This window comes from Diabrotica virgifera, chromosome 9, assembly GCF_917563875.1.
Source record: "Diabrotica virgifera virgifera chromosome 9, PGI_DIABVI_V3a".
NCBI classification, from domain to species: Eukaryota; Metazoa; Arthropoda; class Insecta; order Coleoptera; family Chrysomelidae; genus Diabrotica; species Diabrotica virgifera.
Genome location: NC_065451.1, coordinates 155,434,859 through 155,450,071, shown reverse-complemented (window position 1 = coordinate 155,450,071; position 15,213 = coordinate 155,434,859). Strand labels below are relative to the sequence as shown.

General features: G+C 36.5%; 1 protein-coding gene across 1 annotated transcript in view; it reads right to left on the bottom strand.

Moving 5' to 3' along the window:
• LOC114342101 (fibrillin-1) overlaps positions 1–15,213 on the bottom strand; it is a 423,761-nt gene that overhangs the window by 374,768 nt on the left and 33,780 nt on the right. The gene's annotated exons all lie outside the window — the stretch shown is intronic.

The following is a 15,213-nucleotide window of genomic DNA, read 5'->3' as shown; positions in this document are numbered from 1 at the left end:
GAAAGCCTAATTCACAGCCCTTTGAATATTACTATTTTTCTTAATAAAACTGTAAATATTTCGAAAATTGATAACTTTAGGCCTATAATACCTCATATAAATGCTTTATATTTTTAAAAAATATATTCAATAATGATTTAATATATAGGGTGTTCCATTTAAAAAAACACAACTTTGGTTCGTACCGTCGTTCTGGCCCATCCTGTATAATCGAAAATAATTTTAAATTATAGACGGCTTCTATTTACATTAATTTTGTTAAAAACATTTTTTTGTATATCCCATAATTTAGCCGTAATCAAAGAAAACCAGAGGTTTGGCGCACCCTGTATAACAGGTAGATTCCTTGTTTATGGAATTCCACACCTCCAACAATAGCACCCCGCTGCGCTGAATAATAATGAGACTTTTAGATACCTGGTACTACTTTACATTTTCGAATTAAAATCTTCGAATAACACACATTTTTACTTGAAGTAAAAATAATAATTTTTAGAAGCACCATAGTATATTGCACAATCCTAACCTACGACCACATTTCACAGTATATGAAATCGTGAAGGATATTCAATCTGCATAAACGTTTGTGTTCGTTCAATGATCGCTTTAATATTTCATTCGAAATGAATGCCAACGTGGGTTGGAGCAAAATTCATATGCATTACAATTAAACTTGTCTCTAGCATTCACTTTAAATAACATATTTTCGTTGCATATTTATGGACCCATAGAAAGATTTTTTTATTAAAATCTTAAAAACAGTATGATGGACGCTCTCGCTTTCATACAAAATGGAGGCGTTTAAGAGCCCATATGAATGGTGACTATGTGGAATAACTTTGCGTTCCAGAAGCAATTGAAATAACTCACTGTTCTTGTTCTATTAAGGGTCTGCACACATGAGCGCTTAACTCCGCGGTTCACGTGTTAAACGCGTGCTTGCATTTGTACGTACACGTAAAACGTGGCTTTAAACATTCTCATGTGTACGGGCTCTAAGACTTAGTGTTTACTCTAAAAAACTAGTCGTGATAGGGTTTTTATATAAATTGTAAATTAATTCCTCCTGCATTACCCACTAAATTTGACTAAATGGTAGTGATGTTGAAAAATTAACTATTCGTTACGAATAGCGAAAGTAACGATTACTATACAGAGAGGTAAATTGTTACTTTGATTACTTTGATTACTCTGATTACTTCGTTACTTCGTACCAATCGTATCAGAGCGAGTACCTATTTTGATTTTAAGTATTGTATCTACTCGGTTGATATCGGAGTCGGACCGGTATTCCACGAGTGTTCGGTATCAGTACAGTTAACTAAAATTTTCTCTATGAAGGGCGAAGACTATGAAGAGTTTTACAGGATTACAGGGCGCTGAGAAGTAGCTGAAACAGAGGGAGGTATATCATTTAACAAAGCATGCACCCAGAAACAGATGTCTATACAATTTGTCGAGGTAGATAATTCACAATATTTCACCGATGTTAGTTCTTTTGAAAATAAAAATGCAACACATTAGATTTTAATAATAAATGCTACTCTTATCAGGCATAAAAAAATAGCTTAGATTGACCGGAAAATATGTAGAAATGATAATATTTCTAGACTATGATCATCAACTTTAATTTTACATGTAGATAAAACACTAAAAACACAGGAATAAAGCTATTTTTAAATATCGTAGGCACATAGAGACTTGCAACTTTTTGCATTTTATTTAGGATTGGGATGACGTCTGAAAAAAAGCCTACAATACAAAAAAATAGGTGGAAATGCATTATTACATTTTGAAGTGTATAAAACGCATCGAAAAATGCATAAACATGTTAAAATCAGTATATTAAGGGCCAGATTTTCTTATTTCGGGGTATTTGGGGTCACTGAACATGAATTTGCAATCAGAACCGACCTCCGAAGCACCTGGGTGCCCAGGGTTACTGCTAAGGACGTCATCTAAAGTTTCGAGGGTTTGTTTTTGGCACTTAATTGATGCAAACAGATTACTCGAGATTACTGATATTGTGGAGCAGCAATGACAGAACAATTACATATCATTTAATTTCTATCCATTAAATAGATCGGTGAAGGTCATTATATCGGCTCTTATACTTACACGTAATACTGAGAAATGCGATTCTCGATATGATTACGGGTACTCAAATACAAAAGTAATAAAAGTAATCAAAGTAATCAAAGTAATCAAAGTAACGAATACTTTAAATGATTACTTTATACAAAAGTAACGATTTGTAACGAATACTCGAAAGTAACTATAATTAACATCACTACTAGGTGGATCGAGTAGCTTAGTGGATCATGTTGCCGGTCCCAAGCCCGGATAGAGGAGGAGGGTTGCAGGGTTAGGTTAGCAACCTGACATATATAAAAATAAAAAAGAGCTCAAAGTACCGGTGAAAAGCCTCGGACTAGGACGGAAAATATGGTAACGACAAAGGCGAGAAAAAGAACGACGGACCGGAAAACGAGAAATATAATGAGAGTGGCTACGTGGAACATCTTTTTCTTCTTGTAGTGGCTATCCGTTTCGGATGTTGGCGACCATCATGGCAATCTGTACTTTGCACACTGCTGCTCTAAAAAGACTTGTGGTTGTTGTGTTGAACCATGTGCGTAGATTCTTCAGCCAGGAAATCCTTCGCCTTTCTGGTCCTCGTTTTCCCTCCACTTTTCCTTGCAAGATTAGTTGCAGTAGTCGTCCATATCTTTCGTTGTTTGTTATGATGTGAGTGAAGTATTCGATTTTGGCTGCTTTTATTGTGGTTAACAGCTCTTTTTCTTTTTGCATTCTCAGCAAAACATCCTCATTAGTAACAAGCCTCAATTTTCTTGTAGGTGGCGTCTGTGAGAGTCCACGACTCAACTCCGTACAACAGTATAGGAAAGATATAACATCGCAGTAACCTGACTTTTATGGGCAATGATAAATCATGACATTTGAATAACTTAGCCATGTTTTTTTAAATGCAGAGCTTTCTCTATTCTACATTTAATTTCTATGGAATGGTCCCAGTTTTCATTGACGTTCGTACCAAGGTAGGTGTATGTTTTTACTCTTTCTATTTGTTGACCGTTCACAATGATTCGTCCAAATTGCTGTTCCTTCTTAGAGATCATACATTTTGTTTTCTTAGTGTTTAGTGAAAGTACAGGTGTTATCATAGTCTATCAAAGTACTTAGCTAACAAACGTCTGTCTCAAAAAACTCGTATAAGGCTGTATAGAACATTGATAGTCCCCGTTCTCACATATGGATCAGAGGCATGGACGCTAACTAAAACAGATGAATCCGCTCTGTCGATTTTTGAAAGAAAGGTGCTACGTAAGATATTCGGAGCGGTCTGTGAGAACGGAATATGGAGGCGTAGATATAACTTTGAACTGCAGTATATCTACAAGCATACGTTTGGTGGAAAAGATATTATCACTATAATTAAACGAAACAGCCTGCAGTGGGCAGGACATGTAGCCCGGGCCCCTGAATCGAACATGATAAAAAAGATTCGAACAGCGCAACCCGTGGGAATGAGAAGACGGGGTAGACCAAAGCTGAGGTGGATGGACGGGGTAACACAGGATGCCGAGAAGATCGGAGTCGGCAACTGGAAAATGCAAGCAAGGGACAGAACAGAATGGCGTAGAAAGCTTGAGAAGGTCGAAGCCCTCTAAGGGCTGTAGCACCAAGATGATGATGATGATGATGAAGTGTTTAGTGAAAGTCCGTATCTCTGGCTGATTTCTGTGATTCTGTTCATTAATTCCTGGAGGGCTTCAGAACTGTCAGCGAATACCACAGTGTCGTCTGCGTATCTTATGTTATTGATACATTCTCCATTAATTCTAATTCCGGCTTCAACATCATCCACTGCTTCTTGAAAGATTTGCTCAGAATAGATGTTAAACAGCAGTGGTGATAATATACATCCCTGACGGACCCCATGTTTGATATTGATATCGTCTGATTCTTCTGCCTCTGTCCGGATAGTTGATGTTTTATTCCAGTAAAGATTGCTGATAATTATTAAATCACAGGTGTTTATTCCAATATTGGTTAGTATCTCCATCAGCTTGTCGTGCTTTACTGTATCGAACGCTTTATGGTAATCAATGAAGCATGCATAAATATCGCCATTTACGTCTCTACATCGTTGATCTCGTTGATCTAAATAACCGAGATGAGGAAACCCTGTTCTTCAAAAAACCATTTTTTTTGCAAACCCTGTTTCTGGGGATTTAAGTAAGCTACAATTTCATATTTAAATATTTTTTAGTATCTCTGATGCTAATCTTTCTATTCTGAAGAAAAGGGCATTGTTTACCAAACTACAAAAATTCGTTATTCGCTTTTAACTCCATTTCTTTTTAAACTAATCATTCTAAGCCGATCAAACTTCTAGAGCACATTAACAATACATAAATCAAGAAAACCAAATCAGGTCAATGACAAATTTTAATTAGTGTAGTGATTAGGGGTTGTTTACGATCACTTTTTTGCTGAAAAAATAGGGACTGACATTCTTTTCATTATAAGTCACTTAATTTTTTTAGCTAGAGATTTTTTATATTTCTGGAGATACATATTTTTAAATAATATAAATTAGTTTCAACACGTTATCCTCGAAAAATGTAAAGTTTTCCCATCCTTTGACTTTGAAACTACAATATTTAGCATTTGACGAAGAAGAGCCAACATATAATAAAGTATAGCTCGATTACTATTGGTCTTAAGGAAAATAAAAAAACGGTTTTTTTTATTTTTTCAAAAGGTACATTTTTGTTAAGTAAAGTTGTTTTGATAAAACGAAAACTTTTTGAGTTATTAGCAGAAAACTGATTAAAAACATTGATTATTTCGATATAAAACTAACACTTTCGATAGCGAATAAATCGAAAACTATTAATTTTATCAAAAAATGTATAGAACGTTTTTTGCTTATAATGAATGTTTTACTAACTCTTGCGGTCAAAATATAATAAAAATTTCCACCCCCGATATGGGGTGGCAACCACCCCCACGGTAAAACCGCCTTTTGGCATGATATAGATTTTGATCCTTGGACTATCCACTACTTATTCTCAAATTTTCAAGCAAATCGATCCATTCTGTAGAAATTGCGAGGTTTTGTCCTTTTTTAAGCTTCATTACTTGGACTAGTTGTCATCATCATCATTGGCTCGACAGCCCTTTCTGGGTCTTGGCCTGTTCCAGGATTCTTCTCCACTCTGATCTGTTTCGTGCTTTTTTTTCCAGTTTTTTATTTTTAAGGTTTTTATATCATTTTCTATTTGTTCTAAATATCTCAGCTTCGGTCCTCCTCTTGTTCTTTTTCCTACTGGCATCTGTTTGAATATTTTGTTTGGTATTTCACCTTCTTCCATTCTTTCTACATGTCTCATCCAACGCAGCCGTCCTATTTTAATGAATGTTATGATATCCGGACCCTGGTATATTTCGTATAGTTCAAAGTTGTACCTTCTTCGCCAAATTCCATTTTCTTTTGTGCCCTTATATATGTGTCGCAAGATTTTTCTTTCAAAGGTGGCTAGCAATGTTTCCTCTCTTTTAGTGAGTGTCCAGGTTTCTGAGCCGTATGTGAGTACCGGTCTTATTAAGGTTTTGTATATTTGGCATTTTGTTTTCCTTACGACGTTATCTGATCTTAGTGGCCGAATTAAGCCATGGTAACTTTTATCGGCAATAAATATTCGCCTCTTCACTTCCTCTGCTACGGTATTATCAGATGTGACTAGGGATCCCAAGTATGTAAAGTTTTTTACCCCCTCAATGTTGTATTCTCCTATTGTTATATTTTGTGGCTGCCTTATTTCTGTGTTTTTACTTACCTGCATATATTTTGTTTTGTTCTGGTTGATTTTAAGGCCACTATTTTGTGCAGCTCGTTCTATTTGATTGAATGCCTCTATCATTTCTCTTCTTGATCTTGCGATTATGTCAACATCATCTGCAAATGCTAGTATTTGCACGCTTTTATTAATTATTGTTCCTCGAGTATTGACTGTTGAGTCCCTCATTATTTTCTCGAGTACGATGTTGAACAAGATGCATGATAGAGCGTCTTCCTGGCGTAGTCCCTTTTTCACATCTATTGGACTAGTTGTAGCTCATGAAAAATACGTTCTTATTCGTCTAATTCCAAATCGAGTATTTCAAGGTAAAATCACCGAAAAATTAAGCACTTTTCGGGAAAAACCTATTCAAAGTTTTTTAAAGTGTTCATAGAAAGCTTTATTTTAATTGTTTATAAAAGTTTCTAGCATTAAAAATAAGCTCATATTTTCCCTGGGGCCTTAGCTCATTCCCCATATCTTCCAGGATTTTTGAAAAAACTCACACTCTTTTTTCATGTAAAATTTGAAGTTTTCAGCATGGAATTGGAAATCGAAAGTTGGTAAAATTTCGGGAAAACTTTTAGAGAACTATTAGGCAGCACATATTTCTTGAGGATTTTTTGTCCGCGATTTTTTGTGGGCATATTTTGTCCAAAAAAATTTGTGCGGATTATTTGTCCGGGATTTTTTGTGGGGATTTTTTGTCCGGGGATTTTTTGTCCGGGGATTTTTTGTCCAGGGATAATTTGTAGGGATTTTTTGTCCGGGATTATTTGTCCGGGGATTATTTGTCCGGCCCCCCTTAAAAGTTACTTAAGCCAACTCTCGGAACTAACCCGTTTTAATTTTTACATAGGTATTATTCACGAGGTCTAAAATCTTGTTACTTGTAATTTACGACAACATGTTCAATTTACACTATAGTAATTCAATTATTTTGACAAATGACATCTCAATTCCAGTTAAATTATTAACGTTATACAAGATACAGTTGAGTCCGCGAGTCTTTACCCGTGCGTCATTAATAGCTGGCGAGATAAAACACATACTTATTATCTAGCATCATTCTCTTCCACGAATGAAACTTATGACAAACCAGCTGCCGTTTGTTATTAAGTAAAAACACATGTTACTTTTTATGAACCATCTAGACTCAGTGCATTGAAAAGAGACAGATAAAAAAAAAGACGATTCGGTATGTTTTCATATTTTAATCACAATTTGTTTGACGTTTCTGCTTTGTTTACTTTTGTGGCTGTCAGTCAGTTGAATTTTTTGCGGTTTTTGTCGAATTTTTGCGTTTTGAAGTTTCTTTATATTACACAAACAGTTGTTTTCACAACTAATTTTATATTGGGCTTTGAAATTTTAAGGTAAATAATTATATTTTGGCAATTAATATTTAAAACGTACAAAGCTAACGTCATTCACACAGTAAAGAAATGATTGTGTTTAGATTTCCGTCAAAGTGAATAAAATAACAAAAATAAAATATGTTATTGAATTTTTTTATAAATTGTTTATTTATTTATTAATCAATAATAATAAAAGAATTTATTAAGCTACTTCAAATGCTGCTGTAATTCTGCACAAAAATTTTGAAGCAAAACTTACATTTGACATTCTATATATTTGATAACGTCAAATTTTATAATAAAACCCGTAATCGAAACAGTAGCCACTTTCTGTCAGTTGTTGTTGCGTGAAATAGATTTCCGAGTTATTTCGTATGCTTTAAATGATGACGCACGGGTAAAGACTCGCGGACTCAAATGTACAAGTAGTAAATGATAAAAACGGTATATCTCAACGCCAAGCTGGTTATTTCCCGGACAAGCCAAAAATGGAAAATATAATAATTAAGTATAAGCAAACTAAACGAATCTATTCGTGCTTTGGTGCATAACATTCACAAGAATAAAAAACCGCTAAACGTCTTGAAAATGAGTGGCGCATACAATATTCCAGCTACAAAAGATCTGATATGAATATTACGTGGCGCGAAAATGTATTTTCATTTTGATGCAAAACAAAATTCTAGTTATATTTTAAAGGATTTTTCCATAATATTTGCTAAATTTTAAGTAAACGCGCTGTTTAGGCAATACGTAAAGTATCCTTAACAATAGTAACCTATACTTATTGTACGGTTATAGAGTATATTCCCATAGGTAAGCTGGTTAAGAGTAGATAACGATTTTTCATATGTAATTTAAAGTATTATCTGCATAAATGGCACAAAGAATATTTGCTACGAGAGGTATATGGTTCAAAATGCATACAGTATCACGACTAATAAGTTATGTTCACATACATGTAGAGTACTTACAGTTTTATTCCTTGATGACGTGTCACATCAGAGCTCTGATTGAATTCCATAATCCATTTGGTTCATTTGTAAGGCACTCACTAATACGCTAAATAAATCATCGTCGATAATACTGAGCAGATTGAATTATCTGAGCGGTATAAAACGATAGCAAAAAAAGCCGGTAAAATGCGGCCTTTTTACGAATAGCGGGAGCGTCGATAGATTAGAGATGATTCTCGTTAGGAAGCTTTTGACGATCTGCCCCGGCGAGGGGTTCAAATGCGAGTCTCAACAATAACCTGGAGTTTCCAGAAAGGTTACATAAATACTACTTGAATTTTAAGTAATCAGTAGTACAGGGGCGTAACTAATTATTTTAGTGAGCCGTGTATAATATATTTATTGTACATATTGCCGGGGGCGACAGGCGAGAGAGATGGCCTATATCACCTCGAAGAGAGGGGATTGGCAAAGATGTGCACAACGATAAGAAATGTTTGAAGAAATTAGAGTTTATATACACAAGGGGTAACAACGATAAAATGGAGGAAAACGATAAGTTTTCCCCCTAGGGATAGATTTTAATCTTCCAGGGGAATCACAGCGATTTTCGTAATACCACGAAGAAAATCACCGTGAGTAGTGTGAATCTTGACAGTACGAACTAGACCATCCTTACCAGGCAATACATCTATTACCCTGGCAGTTGGCCATAAGAGTGGAGGAGTACCATCCTCCTTCAACAGAACCAAATCCCCGATCTTGACAGGGTCAGTAGGGTCGGTCCATTTATTTCTTTGCTGCAGGAGGCAAAGATAGTCTTTTTTCCACAATTTCCAAAATTGCTGTTGAATTTTACTAATACGCTGAAAAAGATTCAACCTATTTTCAGGTATCTCTGAAACACTTGGTTCAGGGGGCGCGGTTAAACTTCTTTGAACTAAGAAGTGAGCTGGAGATAGGAAAGCGAAGTCATTGGCGTCAGACGACATCCTAGTGATGGGTCTCGAATTTAGAATAGCCTCGATTTGGCATAATACTGTGTTAAACACTTCAAAGGTGAAGTGGGAATTTCCTATAATTCGATAGAGGTGATGCTTCACACTCTTTATTCCTACCTCATGGAGGCCGAATTGATGGGGGTTGCGGGGAACACCCATCTTGAAAGTTATGGAGTTTTGAGTACAGAATTCCTTAATCTGTTCCGAATTATTTTGATTTAAGAAAAAATCATAGAATTCGCGCATTTCATTTTTTGCCCCATGGAAATTTGTGGCATTGTCGCTCCAAATAATACTGGGCGTGGATCTTCTGGCAATAAACCTTTTCAGAGTAAGAATATAGGCTTCTGCGCTTAATCCTGTGACGAGTTCGATATGAACACATTTAGTGCTCATGCAAATGAAATAGGCTACGTATGCTTTGTAAAGCGGTGCCTTCCTCAAATGTGAGGACTTAATTAAGAAGAACCCCCCATAGTCCACTGAGACGACTTGGAAGGGTCTAGTGGGGAGTACACGATCGGGATGCATATCTGCCATCTGTTGAACAGAATTGGGTGTCATGAATCGGAAACAGTTTACACACTTACGAATTAAGCGTTTAATCTGTCTTAATCCGTCAATTGGCCAGTACTTCATTTTGACATACGAAAGTACTGTTTGCGCGCCTGAATGTAATAACTTATGATGAGCTTGAGTCAAGATTAGTTCTACAACTCGACATTTAGAAGGAAGTAGAATGGGGTGTTTTTGATTATACGATATGGGGGCGTGTCGGAGACGTCCTCCCACACGAATCAGCCCATCATTATGTTGTAGGAAGGGGTTGAGTTTACGAATGGCTTTATTGGTCACGAGTTTAGCATTTTTCAATTCAAGAATCTCTTTTTTAAAGTAGATACTTTGGATATACCTGATGATCGCGTGATCAGCGATCTCCATTTCGGGTGGCGTCAATATATCCGTATCTCGTGGAGAGTTATTTATTTTCTTTTTAATATTACTGATGAATCTAAAAAGATAAGCGACAATTCTTTGAATTTTACGAAAAGAAGAAGATTTAGCGAATAGATTTTCAAAGGTGTCGTTGAGTTCGTGATTTGTTGCTATGTTTGAGACAACTAACTTCCTTAATTCAGGAAGATCATCCTGAAAATGAGGAATTTGATGAAGAGAAAAATCGATGGGATTGTCTCTAATAAAGCTAGGTCCGCATAACCAGTCTTCGGTGGTCTGGGGATTATCAAAGACATTTATCCCTCTGGAAGCGGGGTCAGCGATGTTTTCGTGACTTCTGACGAAATGGAAATCACAAGGAAAAGTTTCCAACAAGGAATTGACCTTTTGAATTCTGTTTTGTACAAAAATGTTCCAAATGTGTTTTTTAGAAAGTATCCAAGACAAGGCAATTGTAGAGTCAGCAAAGAGATGAGATGAAGATATACTCAAATTTTTCTTGAAGATGTGAAAAAGTCTATGAGCCAGAGTGACTCCCAACACTATTCCACAAAGTTCCAATTTGGGGATGGTGAGTTTATTTTTTAGCGGAGAAATTTTGTTTTTAGAAGCGATAAGCCGCGACGATACAGAAAAGTCTGAGTATGTCGCTTTGAGATACACACAAGTGCTGTATATTTTTTCCGATGCGTCGGTGAAAATAATTAATTGAACATCAACAACTTTCTTTTGTAAAAGTAAGCATCGAGGTACCTTGACCTCTTCTATAGTTTTGAATGTCGATAAGAGGTTTTGCCAATTTTTCATAATGATGGGTGAGTCAATGGGTTGATCCCAGTCCAATTTCTGGGACCATATTTCCTGTATCAAGAGCTTAGCGTTCACAAGGACAGGGGATAACCATCCTAGCGGGTCATACAAAGTAGCAATGTAGGAGAGAATAGTACGTTTAGTAACAACATTAGCCAATTTGAAGATAGGAGTTTTAAACGAAAAGTGGTCGCGTTCTGAATCCCAGAATATGCCTAAGACTTTATCAGATCCCGTGAAGTTAAGACTGACTTCAGAGACGGGATTTAAATTGTGTTGAGACAGAAATTCTGAAGAACTGCAGTTCCACTTGTGGAGGAGGAAACCATGGGTTTCTAGCAAAGAAGTTAATTGTTCGAAAAGACAACTTAATTCATGAAGACTGTCAGCACCGCTGATCAGGTCATCCATATAGATAGATTCTTGCAGAACACTAGTAGCAAGTTCGTGGGTATGTTTGTTGTTGTCAGCGATGTGCTTGATAACTCTTTGAGCGATAAATGGGCTACTTGGGAGCCCGAAGGGTAATCTTTGAAATTGATAGCACCGTAAAGGCTGCTGAATATTGTCCCTAAAGAGAAAATTTAACAGAAATGTTTCAGTGGGACAAATGGCGATTTGTAGGAACATAGCCTTGATGTCGCCTACTAGTGCGAATTTAAACTGACGAAACTTAGCGAGAATGTCAAAAAGTTCATGTTGGACGACATAACCTTTGTCTATGACGTCACTGAGGGAGATTCCCGTAGACGATTTATTGTTTGGATCGAAAACTATACGAGTGGAAGTAGTAGAGTTGGATTTGAAAACGGGAAAGTGAGGGAGAAAGTAATTAGGTTTACCTGAGTCATTTAGCATTTTTAACGGCACTTGAATTATTTGTCCGTTATTGAGATATTCCGATATAATGTCCTGATATTTTTCCAATAAATCAGGGTTGAGTTGAAAACGTTTCTCGAGACTGAGAAAACGTCTTTTTGCCGAGAGAAACGAATTTCCCATGTCTATATCTTCGATAGGGAGTTTGAGATTGAGTGTGGACTCATATCGTCCATTGGGGAGAACATTAACATGTTTTACAAAATTAATTTCAGCGGGGTGATCATTAATGAGATCGGTGTTCTGAGGAGCGGCTTCTTCCAGCTCCCAGAATTTTTGTAAATGATCGGATAGTTCCTCGTTGGACACTACCGGCTCATTTACGGCGGAAGGAGTGTTATGAGAACAACAAGTAACGAGAGAGTTTGAATAAAATTTCAAAGCCTTTTTAGTATTTTTCGACTTAAGAGCAAAGTCTGGAACTGACCCTGATATCGTGTACCCGAGTAGAGTGCGTTGAAGAACGGGAAGACCTTTTCCCAAACGAATTATTTCAGGTTGAATGATATCGTTATACAGGTCTGCACCGAGCAGGATACCAATTGGGGATGTTACATGGAACATCGGATCACCTAATGGTATCTCTGAGGGTATGTTTAGTTTGCTCGCCGAAATAGAAATTTGAGGAAGCGGATTTGTTATCTTTGGGAGTACAGAGCACGAGATGTCAAAAGGAACGTCGTTAGCGACAGCGAAAATTGTTGTATCTACAATAGATTGAGACGAGGATGAGGTGGAGTTAATTCCATTGATCCGTAATTTTCCATCTCTAGTGGTGAGTGACAGTTCCTTTACGAGGTCAGCACTAATAAATGAAACCTGTGAGGCCGAGTCTAAGAGTGCCTTTGCGAAGACCCTCTTGCCGCTAGGAGCGACAAGATAGACCTGGAGTGTGCTTAATAACACCAAATGATTATCAAGCGAGGCTGCAGATAGAGCCATTGAATGTGGAGTCGAATTTTGAAGATTAACTTCCGTTTCAGGAGCTCTAACATGTGAGGGCCCCTGTTGTGAATTACCCTGTGTATGGGAGTTATTTGAGATAGCGGTTTTATTATGATTATTTGAGTTGTGTTGGCCAACAGCCGCGGAAGGGTTACTATGACCCGTTTTGTCGAAATGGAGCAACGTGTGATGACGAGATTTACAAACTATGCAAGAGAATTTGGATTTACACTGATCGAGCATGTGAGACCCAAGACAATTAATACAAAATTTATTTTGTTTGACAAAACTAAAACGTTCTTTAGAATTCAACTGCTTGAACTGAGGACAAGAGTAGATCGAGTGAGAGTCGTTGCAATAGGAACATTTCTTAGGACCTAAGCGAGGCGAAAGGTTACTGGTAGAAGTGTCTGAGGCTAGGTGTAAAGAGTGTCTGGAAGTAGTAGTCGATTTTGGTTTTGATTGAGATTGAATATTCTCAAGATGAACAACGCGTGTCTCGATTTCCCCTAGAAAATGGACAAAATCAGGGGTAGCTTGGCTACCACCGGATTGGAACTCAAGAGCCCTAATGGTAGGTGCGTCGAGTTTCTGAGTAGCGATATGTATGAGAAGTAAATGCAAGAGATCTGAAGGGGGCCTATTCAAGTTCAATAGGGCCTTGAAATTATTTGACATGACCGTATGAAAATTTCTTAATTGTGAGTGATTTGCGTTTCCAGAAATAGGAGGCGCATCAAGAATTTGAGAGATGAGAGTTTTGATAAGCGATTTAGAGTTGGCGTACCTTTGTGTCAGGTTATCCCGGGCTATTTTGTAATTGTCACCTGTGAGTGGGATATGCTCGAGAAGCGTCAAAGGCTCGGAAGTTAGAAAACTTTTGAGGTAAATGAGTTTTTCCAGATCACTTAATGTAGTATCAGATCCTATTATTGTATCAAAGGTCTCAATGAATGAATTGTATTCAGTAACTAAGCCACTAAATGGTTTTAACTGAATACGAGGGAGGTTTACTGTTCGTTGCCTAGCCATAGACTGTGAGGTTAGAGAAGAATTAGGGTCAAATTGGAGGGAGGGGGTAGCAGTCACATTAGAACTTTCAATGACCTCTAACCTTTCTTCCAATAGAGAAATTGTATCCAAATATTTATCAAAAACCACAGAGGAATCAGTAGAGGGGGTAGGTTCCTCGGGGATCGTCTCCAGCACATTTTGAGCATCGCGGAAAAGTCCGTAAGAATGTTTGAGTTGTGAAATTATTTCACGAATTTTATATTTGTTTAGAGAATTAAGAGTTGTGGGAACCGAATCAGCCAACTTGGTTATATCAAGTTTTGCGGTGAGCCTCTGTCGGTTATATTTTGATCGGTCAGCCATGTTGCGAGAATGTGAGATTAGATAGATTATTTGCAAATGTCTAAACCTATAAATCGATGCGAAAATGAGAGAATATGTACAATATATTATATATTACACGTTTAATAGTGTGAGATTGGCTTAATAGTATCACCCTGTATGAGCGCAGATTAGTATATGAAATGCAAAACTATAAAATTTCAAAATATATGCAATTTTCCAAAATGGGTATTTTTCAGCAAGTGTGAGACACCCTTAACAAGTATTTAAATTAATTAAATTGAAGGAAAAAACAATTATTTATTTTCTATAGTTTTCTAGAAGTGTAAAATGAGCTTAAGCGAAGCTAAATGTAGCAAAAACTTACAATTTATGCAAGAAAACAAAATTATTTTTAATAATTTTTGTAACCTGTGAACCAGGCTTAATCGGATTCAAAATTATAAATTTAATTTAAATCAAAAGGTTGAACAAACAATGTTAAAATTATAACACCCGTACTATCAGCCAAGAAATGAGTACACTTTTTGTATACTATAAACAGAAAAATATATTTACGAAAATAAAATAATGTAATATATGCAAATATTTTTTCATACAAACAAAACGACTCCTTTATTTGAACAAAGCAAGTAGTTTCTGAAATTGCACGTGTAGACCGGGCTTAACAACCTACCAGCTATTGTAGAGACGTGCTGGGTTAAATACTGAGAATTTGAGTGCAGAAAGAGAGGAATATTTTATTTTTGTGCCGGGGCGGCGTGGCTTGGAAATTTCCAAATGCAACAGAAAGACACTATAAATGAAAAACCGTTATTCTCAGAATAGAGATTATCAAAATATGCAAATACGAAGGACCTTGAGGATTTAATTAATAAATAATTAATATGATACGGCTCGATGGAACAGAAATGTTTAGGCAATACGTAAAGTATCCTTAACAATAGTAACCTATACTTATTGTACGGTTATAGAGTATATTCCCATAGGTAAGCTGGTTAAGAGTAGATAACGATTTTTCATATGTAATTTAAAGTATTATCTGCATAAATGGCACAAAGAATATTTGCTACGAGAGGTA